Here is a 17653-nt window from a genome sequence, read left to right on the forward strand (position 1 = left end):
CCAATGAAACAAAGGTTTATTTCTACATTAAGCTCCTGAAAATAATGGCTCTCTTTGTAGCAGTAACATCTTTATTACTGAATGGCTGTTCTGCCAATTCCCTTTAGGAATTCCAACACCTTGGCTTCCCTGAGGACCCAGGTCCTCAACTCGCGAATGAAGGGTTGAAACATTGTACAAAGCCTCACTGTCCCTACTAGTTGGGTTCCTCTCTGTACCTACATTTGTCCAAACCAGAGCCCCCTTATGATGCAGATTGTACACTTCTGGGTCTCAAAATGGCCACTTAAATTGCATGATAACTCTGTTTCGAGACTAGACACCTGCTCCTTCATATTCCAGTATACTGGGTCTGAACAGATCGGTGGAGGAGCAAAGAAAAGGTACAGGATTGAAACAAACCTGTTGCTATGCCCTGAATGGGCAAATCCTAGGCAATAAAAGTTATGCTAAATGTATACAGAGTTCTGTGGGCAAACATCTATGGTGTCATCACATGTTATGAACAGACTGTTGTGTGTGGCACTCCAATTTTTTTTTCACAAACTCAGAATAGTGTGTATTGGTAGTCACTACTCGTCCTTCACTCTTTTTGACCTGTTTCAGTTGTTTTCCATCTCTCTTTAAATGCTACTTTTCACCCTTCTTTAAAGCAGAAGACAATTCACAAAACTAGGCAAGGATTCTTATTTTCAAAAAAGTGAGTTGCTTTCAGCTGAGTCCAATAAGGTTTGCAAACGATGATCACATGACTAACCTTAGAGCGCCAGATTCTTTACCTTTCATAACCTTAGAGTGCCTAAGCTGTATTTAAGGTTTTGTGAAATGAGGCAGTTGTATAAATTTACTGCATCTTTATTGTGTAACATTAGCTGCCAATGTTCTGTAGGTTATGAGCCGTGCACTTGGGAAATTTTCCAAATTGAGTAGGAGTTTCTTTCTTTATTATAACTGCATGGTCAGACCAAATGTTCTAACAAGGAGGGCTGCAACCCTGGCATCCCATTAAGTGTACATGTTCTTCATCAGTAATAGGACAGTATAATACTTGCAGCAGGCTATCTGTAGAGTGGCAGTGACCCAACTGCAGGGGATAAGGACTGAAAATATCCTTTATACAAATTTTATACATTTGCAATGTTGGCAAGAAAATTAAATTAATTTTTTTTGCCTGACTGCAGGCAAAATGGCCAGATTAATTATACTATTATTTAAAACCTGCAACAGGTGCTACAAAATGTTATATCACCAGGAATAATAGGGGAAATGATGGAAAATGAGTCCAAGCACAGTAATCCGTATTCATTCAACCTTTTGTTTTGTTATGTGCAGCAATATATTTTTTTTATTGTAGTTCATCTCTGTGTACTGTTAAAAATGAAACTTCAGTTCTAAAACAATACTTAAAAAAGAAAGATTATTCTGAAGATACTACATGTAAGCAATGGAGCAATAGTTATTGTTTTTATAAATACCGTATTTATCGGCGTATAACACGCACAGGCGTATAACAGTCACATTCATTTTAAGAGGGAAGTTTCAGGAAAAAAACTTAAATTTTAAATAAGGAACTTTGAAGCAAAATAAGGGTCAGTGCCCATCTGCAGCCTCACCATTGCCATCAATGCAGCCTGATCAATGCCCATCTGCAGCCTCACCATTGCCATCAATGCAGCAGCCTCACCATTGCCATCAATGTAGCAGCCTCACCATTACCTTCAATGCAGCAGTCTCGCCAATGCCATCAGTGCAGACTGTTCGATGCCCACCTGCAGCCTAGAGGATACAGGGAGGGGGGCGGGACGAGCGCCGACAGATTACATACAGTGAGAATCTCCTATGATAGACAGAACAGTAGTCCAATGGCAGCCCAGGAGACGGGACTTCTTATTACAGAGGCCGCCAAGTAAACAGAAGATTCTCACTGTATGTAACCTGACGACGCTCGTCCCACCCCCTCCCTGTCCCCTCCGAGGCAGCTAAAATTGAAGTATTGGCGTATAACACGCACGCGCTATTTGCACCCGATTTTCATGTTGAAAAAGTGAGTGTTATACACCAATAAATACAGTAGATCAGGTCCAGGAGTAAAAATATAACATTCCAAGCATCCCTTTGGATGTATTTTTATGTATTTTATGTATTTATTTTGTGTGCCAATATTCCGACAAATGATAAACTTTTTTAATAACTATCACTCATCACTGCAAATTAGACAAAGCAGGATTTTTTTCAGAGACTTGATTAATTTGAATGTAAAACTTGGAACTACAGTTATGACATGTTGGGAAAACCAAGTATAATTAAACGGCCACTTTCCACGTGCCATGACTCCTAACCTTTTTTTTTTTTTTTTCAATACTTCATTTAAAGAAACACACGGTAAGTATAAAGACCACAGTATTGGTCGTTCTAAAATGAAATATTTCCATGAATGAGTCTACACAACCAAAGCCATTACTTATAGAAGAGGCAAACATGCTTACGAAGAAATGACCCGGAACACTAGGGTCTCTAGGGAGTCTCTGTACCCCATGTGGCATTTTCCATGATAGACACCATTTTTCTAAAGAAGAGCAAAAATGACACAAAGGGTCTTACCGAATAAGAAGAACAACATGGGGAAAGAAGAAAAAAGATGAGCAAAGTGAAACGGGGGAGGGGAAAAAAATGGGGGGTAAAGAGAAGGGAGCAAGGGGACCATTCAGACTGCCAATCAGTCCAACCAGCCCTGGGGTACCAACATTATAGTCTCTAGTAAAGGGGATTTAATTCAGCAGCCCTGCGTACTCCTCAGAGTAGATGAATTAATGCCAGTAAAACCATTTTTTGAGAAATTTCTCGCAGAGGCCTTTCTCCATGGCCACCAAATCCTCCATTGCATTGATTTTGGCTACTTTTTTCAACCAGACGGCTACAGATGTTGGCTGTATCTGCTTCCAAAAAAGTGGGATGCAGCTCCTCGCCGCTGTAATCAGATGAGGTAAGATGGATTGTCTATAGATCTTACTAGAAAATCTGTGATGATGCAGAAGGAAAAAACGCAGGAACGCACGGAAGCTCCCGGTCAGTGAATTTTTGGGTTATGTAGTTTAGCTCTGTCCAGAATGACTGCAGGAGGCGGCATGACCAAAGGATGTGAAAGAGAGAACCAGAATCCTCTCCACACCTCCAACAAAGATCCGAGCATTGAGGGAAAATCCTATGAATTTTTACTGGCATATGGTACCACCTTGTCAGCACCTTAAACCCGGATTCTTGGTGTTTATCGCAAGTATAGGTTTTGTAGGAGAACAAAAGGATTCCTTTCAACTTGTTTATCCATAAATTTCAGCCCTAAATCACGATCCCACCTAGCGATATAAGGAGGTCTAAAGCAAGCAAACCAGCAAACGATAGGTCTGGGAAACCACATGCCGCAGTGGAGATTGCTCTAGACATAAAAGTTTGAATGTAATGAGGCATCTTTGAAAGGCCTCTGGGGAGGATAGGGAGCCAATAAAGTGGACCATCTGTACTTTTTGCCAGAATGATAGTCCCGCAAACATCGGGCTATCTATAATTTGTTGTCTGGTCATCCATTGTCCATTGACAATGAAATGTCGGCCCTGAAACCACCCAGCCGATTTCAAGTCTTGGAATCTAGAGTCACGAAGGCCGGGGCTGAAGGCAGGGTTTCCGGCTATGGGTGTAAGTGGCGAGAGGCTCAGAGCAGCAGAAAGATCCCGGAATGCCTTTAAGCATGCCCGTCATAATTCTCCCACCGTGGGGTGATCTACAACCCACCTGGACAAATCGGTTTGGCATCACGGCACCGATTCCAGTGGAATACCTGCATGGATCTGTTCCACCTGCACCCATTGCTTAAGAAGGCCATGTTGAGACCAATCTAGGACACACCTAAGATGACATGCCATGTGATAGAGATTAGCATCCGGTAGAGCTATGCCACCCATCAGTTTCGGTAATCGCAAAATTGATTGTGCAAGGCGTAGGGCCTTCAGAGCCCAAAGGAAAGTAACAAGTGCCCGGTTTACCGCCCTAAGGAAGAAGCTCGGGACATGAATGGGAAGGGCCTGAAAGTGGTAAAGCAAACAAGGCATAATAATAAGTCATAAGGTCCTTTTTAATCCCTGCCAAGAGAGGAGGGAAATTAAGTGGAAAAATATCTTCCACCTTGCTAGGTAGGAAGATGCCCAAATACTTTATGTACGAGGTGGCCCATTTTAAAGGGAAATCAAACCGCAGAAGAATAATTAGAGAGGCCAGCATAGATATATTCAACGCTTCTGATTTCTGAAAGTTGACCTGAAAAAAGAATAGAGCCTCATAAGTCCTCAGTTCTGATAGCAGATTTAGGATAGATACCAGGGGCTTAGACAGAAAGAATAATAAGTCATCAGCGTATGCCTCAATTTTAGGGGATAAAGGACTCCTAACCTTAAAGAACAAGTTTAATTTTAAGCAAAGAGCCTCCAAACCCCACCCCTGTTACCTAAATCATTCTAACATAACAAGTACACCCCCCCCCCCCTGCAATCTAGTGCTTACTTACCTTCTCCAATGGTTGCAACCTCCCTTTTTGTTTACATCACCACTGGCAAAATCTAGTGTGCATACTGGCACATTATGACTACTTGATCCATTTTATACCAACCAGGCATCATAGGTTGCTTCATTGAGATGAGATCACTGCCACATATTCTATCTGGGAATCCAGAAACTACATTTGGATGAGGGGGGGCAAGAAATGCCCCCCTTCTTTTCTTCCCTATTTCTCCCCTATTCCTCTTCTTTCCTTCTTCAACCTTTTCCTACCCCATCTTTTTTTTTTTTCTCTTGTTTCCTGTTCCACTCCCCCCCTTCCATATATCTTTGATAGTGCTACTCTCACCCCCACTCATCCCAAAGATGTATTTAAAAAAGTGGTACAATGGAGACTGCTGCTACACAAGTCAATTTCCCATTGCAAGTACTACAATACTTTACATACAGTATATACGAAGGTGAATGGTAGTAACCATATCACCCAAGAGTAGTCTTATACCAGGACAGGAGACTCAAGAATGTTCTCCTAAGCATTGTGCCATATTTAGGACTTGGTTCCTAGATAGCTGCCATGTGATAAATGTGTTCAACATTGGCTACCTTACTATAGAAAGTATTTGCTGGATAGTGTCATACTTTATTGTGCACTTTTGCTGTATTTTGTACAGACATCGTCTTTAATTAAAGACTTTATTAAAAAAAAAATCTAGTGTGCCACAGCCTGTGCAGTAATTTTCCATAGACTTGAATGAGATGTTATAGCTCTAACAGTATGGCATAGTTAAGGGGGCTAGGGAGGGGAAAGGGGGGTAAAACCAGCTGCTGACGACTCCTGTGTTTGCAGTCACACTGAAAAATTCAACATTAAATGTCCAGCTCACTCCTAGTCTATTCACATTGTTGTCAATCAAGCCCTGATGAAGGGGGCTCCCCTGGACCCCCGAAACACATTGGTCACTTTTTGGATCGTCTCCCTAACATTTATTGAAATAAAGTTGTATCTGGACCTCTTAGCAGGGATGTGGGGCTTTAATCTCCATTTTTGTTAAGCTACTCCCTTCTGGGGCAGGGAGCCATTATTTCTGATGCCTTAACAGTTCTTCTGGTTTATAATATTGAGGTTTTGCTGGCCAGTAAACACTTTCTTCAGTTCCAGTGTGACCAACACTGAAATGCTTCTACCATTTTCTCTTGATGCAGTTTGGACTAGAAGTAAAGAGGATGTTCGATGTCTGACCTCAGTTAGCGAGTTCAGGATATCTGAATCTGTATCTACACTATATTACCAAAAGTATTGGGACGCCTGCCTTTACACGCACATGAACTTTTTTGGTATCCCAGTCTTAGTCCGTTGGGTTCACTATTGAGTTGTCCCACCCTTTGCAGCTATAACAGCTTCAACTCTTCTGGGTAGACTGTCCACAAGGTTTATGAGTGTGTCTATGGGAATGTTTGACTATTCTTCCAGAAGCACTGATGTTGGATGAGAAGGCCTGGCTCCCAGTCTCCGCTCTAATTCATCCAAAAGGTGTTCTAGCTATCCACCCCAAACTTATTCATGTGTTTATGGACCTTGCTTTGTGCACTGGTGCGCAGTCATGTTGGAACAGGAAGAGGCCATCCCCAAACTGTTCCCACAAAGTTGGGAGCATAAAATTGTCCAAAATATCTTGGTATGCTGACGCCTTAAGAGTTCCCTTCACTGGAACTAAGGAGCCAAGCCCAACCCCTGAAAAACAACCCTATGCCTTAATCCCCCTCCACCAAATGATTTGGTCCAGTGCACAAAGCAAGGTCCTTAAAGACATGGATGAGCGAGTTTGGGTAAAGGAAGTTGACTGACCTTTTGGGATGAATTAGAGCGGAGACTGCGAGCCAGGCCTTCTCTCCAACATCAGTGCCTGACCTCACAAATGCGCTTCTGGAAGAATAGCCAAACATTCCCATAGACACACTACTAAACCTTGTGGACAGCCTTCCCAGAAGAGTTGAAGCTGTTATAGCTGTAAAGGGTGGGCCAACTGAATGTTGAACCCTACGGACTAAGACTGGGATGCCATTAAAGTTCATGTGCGTGTAAAGGCAGGTGTCCCAATACTTTTTTTAATATAGTCTGTCTATCTATCTATCTATCTATCTATCTATCTATCTATCTATCTATCTATCTATCTATCTATCTATCTATCTATCTATCTATCTATCTATCTATCTATCTATCTATCGTAAGTGTTTGTACTCGAAGAAGAAATTGAATGAGGGGCCCAAAAAGTATCCTAGCACAGGGGTTCTTTGGTGTCTATGACCTCCAGCTCTGTGCGCAATGCAATGAAAGAGAAGGTAAGCCAATTACATAAGCAGGGGGATGAGGATGTTGTGAAATCCTGACTACAGACCATAGTCTGTTGCCTTAATGCAGTTAGAAAAAAAGAAATTGAATTTTGCTTCGGCAGCTATAACAAATCATCTACGGCTGTGGAATAAAAGGAATATGTAATTTTAGCGACATCAAATTACAAAGTGGCTTGTATTGCAATTATAGGTAAAACCAGTTTTTTAACAAAAAAGCCTCGCACTTTAATGCCAGCGTTGTCATTGTTGCATGATAGGTATTTTTGAGCCCATCCTGCTGAGCTATAATTTAATACATTTCGGTATGTCTGAACAAAACAAACTTAAAACGTTAATCCTTTTACATACTGTACATCCACCTATAAATCTTCTTTAAAACCAGTAAGGCTGTAATTGTATTCATTCACTTTCATAATTATTCCAGTGGTGAAGCATTCAGCCCCTGTTTATGCAACAGAGAGACGGAACAAAGAAGCATCTTTTGGTGAAGTGCACTAATTTCCTGTGTAATGGTTTATCTCAGCATGTCATTTGCTGGCAAGATGTTTCATTACTATGATTATTTCATGAGTGTTTACAGATTTTCTTTCATTGACTTGCAATCCTGATTAGTGTTCGCTCTCTCTCGGAAGATTAGAATGACAACACAACAGGATCACAAAGGCTTTAGGGTGTAATTACATTAAAACTTATGTGGAAAGATCTTTTCCAATATTGCTTTTTGAAATAGTTGCGTTGGGAAAATGTAAAAACATTCCCGGGAGATCTCTAAGGGTTGAGGAATAGATATGAGTTTCTCTCATCTGTGTCCTTTTTAGACCAGGTGGAGGCTACAGATAGACATTGTAGTCAGGGCCGTCTTTAGTAATGATTGGACCCTGCGCAAAAATTTTCTTGGGTCCCCCCATGCAATTTCACTCTCCACCTGCTCTAAGACATACAAAAAATAGCAGTTAGACTTAAAATCAGTTTACTGTATCAGATCAGAGGCAGCAATTGCGATTGGTTGTCAGCGGTTACAGCATATCATTACTGCTTACTGACTGGTTGCTAGAGGTTACAGCACACATTACTGCTCACTGATTAGTTGCTAGAGGTTACAGCAAATGATTTCTGCTTGTTAATTGGTTGCTAGAGATTACTGTACAGTAATACTGCTCACTGATTGGTTGCTAGAAGTTACAGCACATCATCTCCTCACTGCAGGGGGGGCATAATATACATATGAATGCCACCTTGATTTACATATCAATGCTGCCGGATGTAGCTATTTGCTTATGAACGCAGGCGCTATTTATATATGAATGCTGGTTATTTACATCTAAACACAGGGTCTGCAGGTGAGTCATCTGTACACAACAATAAGGCAGAGCTGGGCAGCATTAGTACCAGCACTTCACACTGTGATATTGGGACACAGCACAGGACTAAAACTACAAAGGACAAGGGAATTTAAACTGGGATAGTTGGCAAGTATGAGGCAGCTGCCTTGGTCCACAACAACAATGACAGGGCCCAGGGCAGCTGCCCCTTTTGCCCTGCCTTAAAGAAGGCCCTGATTGTAGTCTATATGCACCACAGTAAGATAAAAAAGAAAAGGCGCTTCTAAGTGCAGTATTCAACAGTATGTTTTATTCCATGTGTGGTTAAAATCACTTACAGGATCTGTCTTGGGGGGGGGGTACAGGTATGCAATAATAATAATCTAGGAAATTTGATTTAATTTGGTCACCATGGGTAGCTCATATGTGCCCAGGATTAAATTAGGTCACAGGCTGTGTTAGCATTAAAGTGGTTGTAAACTCTTACATACCACTTGTACCTACAGGTAAGCCTATAATAAGGTTTACCTGTAGGTACTGGAAATTTCTCCTAAACCTGCACAGTTTAGGAGATAGTTATCATATGCGCTTTGGCGCATGTGCACTGAAGAAAGGGCACGATTGTGCAGTTTCTACAGGCCCATGCCATGACCATTATCTCGCGCGCGCATGCGCGGGAGTGATGTCATGCGACTCCCGCCAGTCACCGAGCTGGAGTCCATGGCCCCAGAAGGGCTGCATACTAGCCCATTATGCTTTTACTTTGCAGGGAACAAAAGAGGAAGTAAAACCCATCAGGGTTTACTTCCTCTTTAACCACAAAAGAGGAAGTAAAACCCATCAGGGTTTACTTCCTCTTTAACCACAAAAGAGGAAGTAAAACCCATCAGGGTTTACTTCCTCTTTAACCACTTGCCGACCGCCGCATGCCGATGTACGTCCTAAGTTTGGCGGTGGATATCGTTGTTATGGCAGCAGCTAGCTGGCTGCTGCGTGAGGTGAAGTGAGGGACTGTCCCTGATTTGGAGCAATGTCCCTCTGTCCCTCATTCCTTCTCATTTGTCCCTCATTTTGGTCTGATCTATATATTGTATATAAAATGCACTTTTTATCTTTCAAAAAGTGTTTCCCAGTGCTAAACCTTTCATCCAAATTCTAAATTGCTGCATTTGTAAATTTTAAAAGCCCGATATAAAGGAATAGTAGTGGTTAAAAAAAAAAAAAAAAAAAAGCCCTTGTGGATTTAATTAACTTTTTTTGGGTTAATTCACCTTTAAGGGGGTGTGACAGGGTGCATGTCCTATTGTCATGCCTTCAGCCTAAAAAGAAAAAATAATATCTTCTGGACTTGCAATATCAACATTGCCCACTAGATGCCACTCTCAACAAAGAACTATTAATGGGTACAGTTCTATGGTTAATAGATGCTTCCTGTCATAATACTAAGAACTAGCCCACTTCCTATTGCAACTCTTTCATCTTCACCATGAGGAGGACAGAATGCAATGGAGCCAGCTAAGCCTGTACTACATGTTCTTAGGAATTCCTAACCCTCTAGGGCAGCATCACTGGTATGCTAAAGACTGTTTATTTGTGTACCTAGTAGGCATTTGTTATGTTCATATAGTTCTTATATATGTTCATTGTCTGTTTATTCCTAGTTTCACCGTGTGTGTACCGCGTGTGTACATCCTATCTTATATGACCACCACCTGTTCATCGTAATAAAGATCCAAAGTTACAGACAGTCTGGTTATTGTAGGATTCAAGGTTTAAACTGTATGTTGAGCTACATACATGCCAGGGGCAAACGTGTAGCGAGAACAGAACACCTATGCCTACATACGTTTGGTAGTAGGTGTCCCTCATTCTCATCTCAAAATATTGGGAGGTATGCGCACTCAGTGTAGATCCGCTATCTGTTGTGGGGAAGGCTGTTCAGCAACTTGCACCATCCAGATGTAGCTGTAGTAAATAAAGCACACCGGGAGCCAGATGAAGTCTCCATAGTGTAGTATTTATTGGAATTGTAAGTTAAAAGCCAAAATAAAACGAATCATAAAAACATATGACAATGGGTGCCACTGCCAACCTGGTATCGGACAGTGACCTGACGTCAGAACTAGTGTCTGCTCCCCTTTTCTGGTGAGTGTCCATTTCACAGGGGTGCGGTGGATGATTCTGGAGCACTGTACTGGATCACCTCTTCATTTTTCAAGTCACCACCAAATTTTTGTGCACATCTTTGCACTGAACTATTGTGTTTTCACCTATAAGTTTATATTGCTGATCCTTTCATGGGATTGTGCATTTAAATATATATTTCTCACTACATTGTTTTTTTATTGTTGATTTCCATCCACATGATTGGACGGACTTATATATATATATATATATATATATATATATATATATTTTTTTTTTTTTACTTTAGCATTTTTCCACTTTTTTGGACTTTATTTCAATGTGCTGTCCATTTATAACACAGTATTCTTATCTCATCGCTGTTCATTTACTTTTGGTGCTGCACACTTTTTCTTTAGTATTTTTAATATGAAACCAAAATCAAGAACACGGAGACATGACCTCAAACTAACTGGAGGAAAGTTCAAAACTAATCTTAGAACGTACTATTTTACCGAAAGGGTTGTTGATGATTGGAATAAACTTCCAGCAGAGGTAGTGAGCCAGTCAACAGTAAATGGCTTCAAACATGCTTGGGACAAACAAAGGTCTATACTCAGACAATAGAGTTAACAGAAAAAAACAAAAAAAAAACAGTAAATGGACAGACTCGACGGACTACTCAGTTTTTTTCTACCGTCACTTTTCTATGTTTTTATGTTTAATATTCTTGGTGTTATAATGAATAATAAGAACAAGATCATTAAAATAGTCATGAGCAGCAGTAATAAGAAACTTCAAGAATCACAAACATAAAGGAATATAGCATTTGATTCAGGAACAAAGAATGAGCCATACAGGCATACCCCACTTTTAAATACACAATGGGGTTTATTTACTAAAGCTGGAAAGTGCAAAATCAGGCTCACTTCTCCATAGAAACCAATGAACTTCTAACACCAGTTTGTTCAATTAAGCTGTACATGAAAAAATTTATAATAACCCTTATAGCATCCCGCAACTAACCACACCAGGAAGGAATTATATGTGTGTTAATAGGGGCTCAGTGACGCATAGGAGAAAATGAACTCATATCCTATTATTAAATAACCTATGCATTGTAATATGTACGTGAGCAGTATCACCATTCTGCAAATATAAGCAACCATTCTACATGGGCAAGGAACAGTACACCACCATTCGGCACTTGCTGGTGATGTATCAGAGGTAGACTCAAATACCACAATTTAGATGGTATGAGTACCTTTAAGAAGCAAATGTCAGTGATGTAAATCAACAATTGTAATAATGGTGGTTAATAGTCAAATTACTATATGGTACTGATCTCCAATTCCTCATTTAAACCTCCTGGAGATAGCACATCTAAGGCATAAATCCAATATGTCTCCCTTTGGCTGAGACGCTGGAACCTCTCTGCCTCAGGGATAGCTTCAATGACCCATACTCTTAGTCCTGCTGTAAATTTGTCATGGTACTCAGAGAAATGTCTGGGAACGCTGTGTTTGTCCCTGCTGTCCTCAATGAACTGACTATGTTCACCAAATCATTTTTTTATGCGTGGCTCACCCTTGATTCTATTTATCTTCTTGTTCCTGCTTCAAATGCTATATTCCTTTTATGTTTGTGATTCTTGAAGTATCTTTTTACTTCTGCTCATGTCTATTTTAATGATCATATTCTTATTATTTTTTAATGCATTATAACACCAATGGCATCGACATGTATACTACATCTGGTATGAGAGTAATGCTGCCAATTTATTGTTTTTTTAAAATACCAACTATACTTAGTTTGTTTTTATAATGTATTATGTAATCACTCCTGCACCAGACTTGCTTGCTGGTATTCCATGTAACACATCCCTGCCCAATGAGCAATTATCCTTCCCTTTTCTCCTCCCCTGGGCCGCTTAAAAGCCAGTCCGACTCATTAGGGCATAGGTCTCATGAGGGAGCAATCTGCGCATGCTCCAAAACACGTTACCTCCCACATCTGACCCCACTTGTGGGACGTGCATTCCACTGTGGTTCCGGATGCCAGACTGCCATCTTACCTCCTCGCTCTCCTCCCTCCTGTCACAGCTACTGGTCGGTTTCTCCCGGCGGGAGCTGAGGTTTCAGCCAGGAATTGGGATTATTATTATTACATGCCTGTACTCCCCCTGGATCTTGTAAGTGTTTTTAACCGCATATGAAATAAAACATACTGTTGAATACTGCACTTAGAAGTATCTTTTGTGTGTGTGCCAGATTTTCTTCTACACACTGAAGTGCTTCTCTTAGTGCTATTCCAGTTTTCCTATGATGTTTCTCCTGGTGCAGCCTATCAGATGAACTTTGGGCAGAAGCACCCCATCTCCCCATTTTCTCCTATATGCACCACAGTGTAGCTGATATAACCCTTTGGTCTTCAAAGCCGAGCTTTCCCATTGCCACCTGAATGCTGGGTGTCAGGGAACCATCTACAATCCTAACACACTGCAGGAGAGACCTCTGCACACTATTGTCATCACTATAGTCCATGCTTATTCTATAGAGCACCCACAATCCACACAATAGCAGTGCCCACCCTAAGACCACCCTCTAACATATTTCACCAAATAGGACCTAGATTGGACTTCCAGCCTAAACCTAACTAGTCTTAAAAATGTCCTTTCCCCATCCCCAATTTCTTTGCTGGCTAACCTATGTAAAAAAAAAACATGCATACTTACCTATTTTCAGCCCTCTCTGGTCCAGTCACGTAATTGCCTTTGTCAGCCAGAGGCGGTTGCAGGAAAGAGAAGAGAGCATGCGACTATAGCTGGGAATTCTGGGAGAGGCGGTGTCATCCATAGACTCCCACATCCCAGCTCTTCTCTGCACTTGCTTCTCTCCCCTGCAGCCTCCGCTGGTTGACGCGGAGGAGCCAGATCATGTGACCAGACCGAAGTGACCGGAAAATAGGACACTACCTGCCTGGAGTTTGCATGTTCTCCCTGTGTCTGCGTGGGTTTCCTCCGGGTACTCCGGTTTCCTCCCACACTCCAAAGACATGCTGGTAGGTTAATTGGATCCTGTCTAAATCGGCCCTAGTATAGGTATGAATGTGAGTTAGCTTGAATGGAGGAGAAGATTTGGATGCCGCACACTGGATGTAGTCAAAAAACTTCACTTTATTGAAAAAATGGGATCATCAAAACAACAAGACTGTCATGCAGAAAGTACAGGTAAGTTGACGCGTTTCGCACTCAGGACTGAGTGCTTACTCATAGCTATGAATGTGAGTTAGGGACCTTAGATTGTAAGCTCCTTGAGGGTATAGGGACTGATGTGAATGTATAATATATATATGTAAAGCGCTGCGTAAATTGACGGCGCTATTTAAGTACCTGAATAAATAAATAAAATAAAATAAATAAGTAGATACTTTTTTTTTTTTGCAGGTTAGCCAGCATAGGTGTTTGGGGGGGGAGGGGTGTACATTTTTAGGACTAGTTAAGTGTGGTCTGAAACTCCACTTTATTCATAGAGGCTTAGTTGTTAGCCCTCCTGCCATGCAGCACTAAAGTCCCTGGTTTGAATCCAAACCAGGATACTACATGAATGGAGTTTGCATGTTCTCCTTGTGCTTGCATGGGTTTCCTCCTACGCTCCAATGACAATCTGGTAAGTTAATCGGCTCTTATTAAAATTGGCCCTAGTATGTGTAACCATATATAAAATGTATGTGAGATAGGGGCCTTAGACTATAAGCACTTTGAGGACAGAGATGGATGTGAATGTACAATATTTAAATTGTTGGCACTTTATACATACCTGTAATAAATAATAAGGCAAGGTTGAGCTGTGGGGGGACTCGGTATACTACTTATTCCCATCTGACATTATACAGGAGTATTCGGAAACATTTGCAGGTGGTTAGTGTTTGAAGGACAGTCTACACTGATCTCTATAGGAAAGAGTGGTTGACGAAACACAAGTCAGTGTAATAGTACATCAGTGGAAGTAAAAATATACAAAGGCTTCACCTGAAACTCTTCATATTGTTGTTTGACTTTCATTATTGTTTTGTAGTCTTGGTGGTCCCTGCTTTTGGTGTTCTCTTTTCTTTCTTTTTTTAAATCTTTATTTATAGCAATAAAGCATCCAACAAAGCAGTGCAATACAAAACAGTAGTGTCTAAAAAAAAGGTAAAAGACATGCAAGAAGTAACTGTTAGGGCATGTATAGTAGACCTATACTACCAGAAATGTCAAATGAATAACAGCTACAAACTCTACATGTAAGTAAATGAGGTCCCATTAAATGTGAAGAGGCCCAGCTAGTGTTGCTAGTAATCCTAGGGGTATAGAGAATTTACTGAAAAAACAGTTAAAAGCTGCGTAGGCCAAGGAAATGGAAACATCTTTCAAGAAGACAATTTGAGACGATATGACCGGCCACAGTACTTGCCTAGTCGGATGCTCACATTTTTATGAACGAATAAGGGGAGCAGAGGGGGTTATGGAAAGCACTAGAAAGGTGGGTGTGGTGTGGAAAAGGAGGGGAGAGGAAGGAGGAAAAGAAAAAGGAGGTCTGGGTGGGGGAAGATGCTATGCTGATGTGCTTATGCTAGTTTTAAGGTCAGAATGATCTCAATCCCCAGAACAGTTTTCCAGCAGGGCCTTGCTCTCTTCAGAGTAGACAAATATGTTCCAGTATGACAAAGTTTTTGTGTATAGTTCACACCTGTTTTGGGCAGTAAGTACTAAATCCTCTAGCACATTGATGCTCTCAACCTTGTTGAACCACATTGAGATGGAAGGAGGGTATGGCTCCTTCCAACATAAAGTGATACAGGCCTTGGTGACAATAAGTATGTGATGGAGGACTGATTTCCTATAGATCTTGACAAAGATTTATGGAGCGGGAAGAAGTCAGGATCATCCGGGGCTAGAAAAATCCGTAAATTGCTCAGTGAGTCTTTGTCAGGCAAGACCAAAAAACGTTCAGTAGCATCCTCCATTCCTCACGGCATCTCCAGCACTGATCCGAGGTACCAGGACAATATTTACGCAGAATTGTGGGGGTGCAATACCAGCAACTTGTAGTTAGTTTCCTGAATGCGAGTACATATGGAGGATTTCAGAGCAAACTGTATGATATTCCGTCGCTGGTCAGACAAAAAGTTTCTATTAAGGTCTAGTTCACATTTATTGAGGCCAGGTAGAATAGAAACATCCGGGGGTGAGGGGGGGGGATTAGTAGTGAGTACATCTTAGAGAGGGTACGAGGAAGGGGACCACTGTCTATGCAGTAAGATTCGAACATCGTCAATGGATGTCCAAATCCCACAGAAGGTCCTAAAGTACAAAGAAAAAGATGGAGCTGTAGCGCCCGCCAAAAATCGAACCTGTAAAGTCCGTTCGGCTGCATCAGCTTCTGAGGCCAGAAAATGGGAAGCTTGGAAGCAACCGCTCTCTAGAAGCCCTCAAAATGGGCCTGCCCCCAGTCCCAGAGGAAAGCCTGGATTTCCCAAGATGGGAATTAACGAAGATAGGCTAGAGGCAATTGCCTGATTTTTGCCAGTCAGGGAGCAAACGTGGAACATGGTGCCTATGGTTGGATGTGTTTTAAGAGTTACAGGCAAGGTTGCATTTCACTGTGGTGCCCTTTGAAGGGGAATTGCACTATACTGCCACTCAATGGATGTCCAGAGCTTAAGATCTCAATGTCTGCACCAGCTGATCACTCTTCCCAAGTTGGCGGCCTGTGCTGCTACCCCACCATGTTGTTTGGTTAATGTTAGTAGGCGTCTACAAAGCCTGGGTCTTTTATGAGCCCAAATGAACTTGGTAAACAGGGCGTTAAATGTGCGAAAAAAGAAAGAGGGGATGTGGATATGTAGAGTCTGAAAGAGATACAGAAACTTTGGTAAAATACTCATCTTCATGATGTTACAACGTCCAAACCATGAGTGTAAACCTTGGTGCCACTTACCCAATTGGTGTTCTCTTTTCCCATCTTTTTCTTAGTTTTGTCTGTGGGGGGGTTTTGTTGGGCAAATTTCGTGGTTGGGATTGGTTTTTCCTTTGGAGTTGTTTGCCTCCTAAATTATAATAGTTCATCAGGACAATTTTAGTGGATACAGAGTGTGGGGGCCTTTCTATTGTCTAAAGTACTACCATACTGATAGCTATACTCTGCAGTATTCTCATACTATGGAAAGCATCAGTCCCTCATCAGGATTTGAGTTGTTCAGCAGTGCAGGTTTTCCTCTTTTTAACAGTGACACTAGAAGTAACAAAGAAAACTGAAGAAACTCCCAAACTATAGTGGTCACCATGGAACTGTACCACAGCTGGGAAGACCACATGATATCATTGATTTACTAAAGGCAAATATGCTATTTTGCTTTGAAAGGGAATTTGCACTGGGGCTTAGTGAAATGAGATGAAGCTCTGCATGTGATTGGGTATTCTTTGCAAAGTGAAACCTCACCTCATTTACTAAGTCACTGGGCCAGTTCCATTGCAAAGTGCAACGTCCCTTGCAAAGTGAACAAACTATTTGCTTTTAGTATTTCAACCCCCATGACTTGGCAAAGCAGGAGAGAGTCTACAGTGCATCTCGTTGTTGGAAACTGGTTTTACCAAGCATGCCTGGTACATCCATGATGACCATTGTTCACTATAGGGGTCTCTTGACTTGTTGATGCTTTTCAGATCAAACGGGTATACTTAGACTTCAAATGGTAGGGCTAAAAACGTGTCTTGTTAGCCCAAAATATTGTACCAAGTTATGAAAGCATTTCTTGTGCAAACTTTCTAATGCTACCATAATATATTTGCTTACAAATGTAACTCAACTTTTGTTGAGAAAAAAAACATTTCCCTCTTGGTGATCTATGTACAGTGCAAGGATTATAACAACCTTTGTTGCAGATTCCTACGTTTTGTTATTCTGAAGTAATTCATGTGTGTTTGTCTGTGCCTCTATACTGAATGGGTCTAATGGGAGTGGTTTCATAATTAACGGTCAGGTGTGCAGCTGCGGGGCACTAATGAGGAAATCTGCTGGGCCTGCATTCCTTTAGACGTGTTCCTATTGAAAGTATCTCTCCAAAAATAACATTTTTGTTGCAGGTGATGCCTGAAATCTGACTTGTATCTTAGGCAGACTTCTGAGAAAATTGGTGAGCCAATCACACAAGCAGGAAATTATGTTTCTGGGGAGTGGTCAGTACACACTCGGTGTACAGAACAACTCCATTTAGACATATTGCAATGCATTCTCTGAAAATTACGGTGGCTGCAGATTGAAAAGGAA

Source organism: Aquarana catesbeiana, linkage group LG04 (genome assembly GCF_042186555.1).
Source record: "Aquarana catesbeiana isolate 2022-GZ linkage group LG04, ASM4218655v1, whole genome shotgun sequence".
Lineage (NCBI taxonomy): Eukaryota > Metazoa > Chordata > Amphibia > Anura > Ranidae > Aquarana > Aquarana catesbeiana.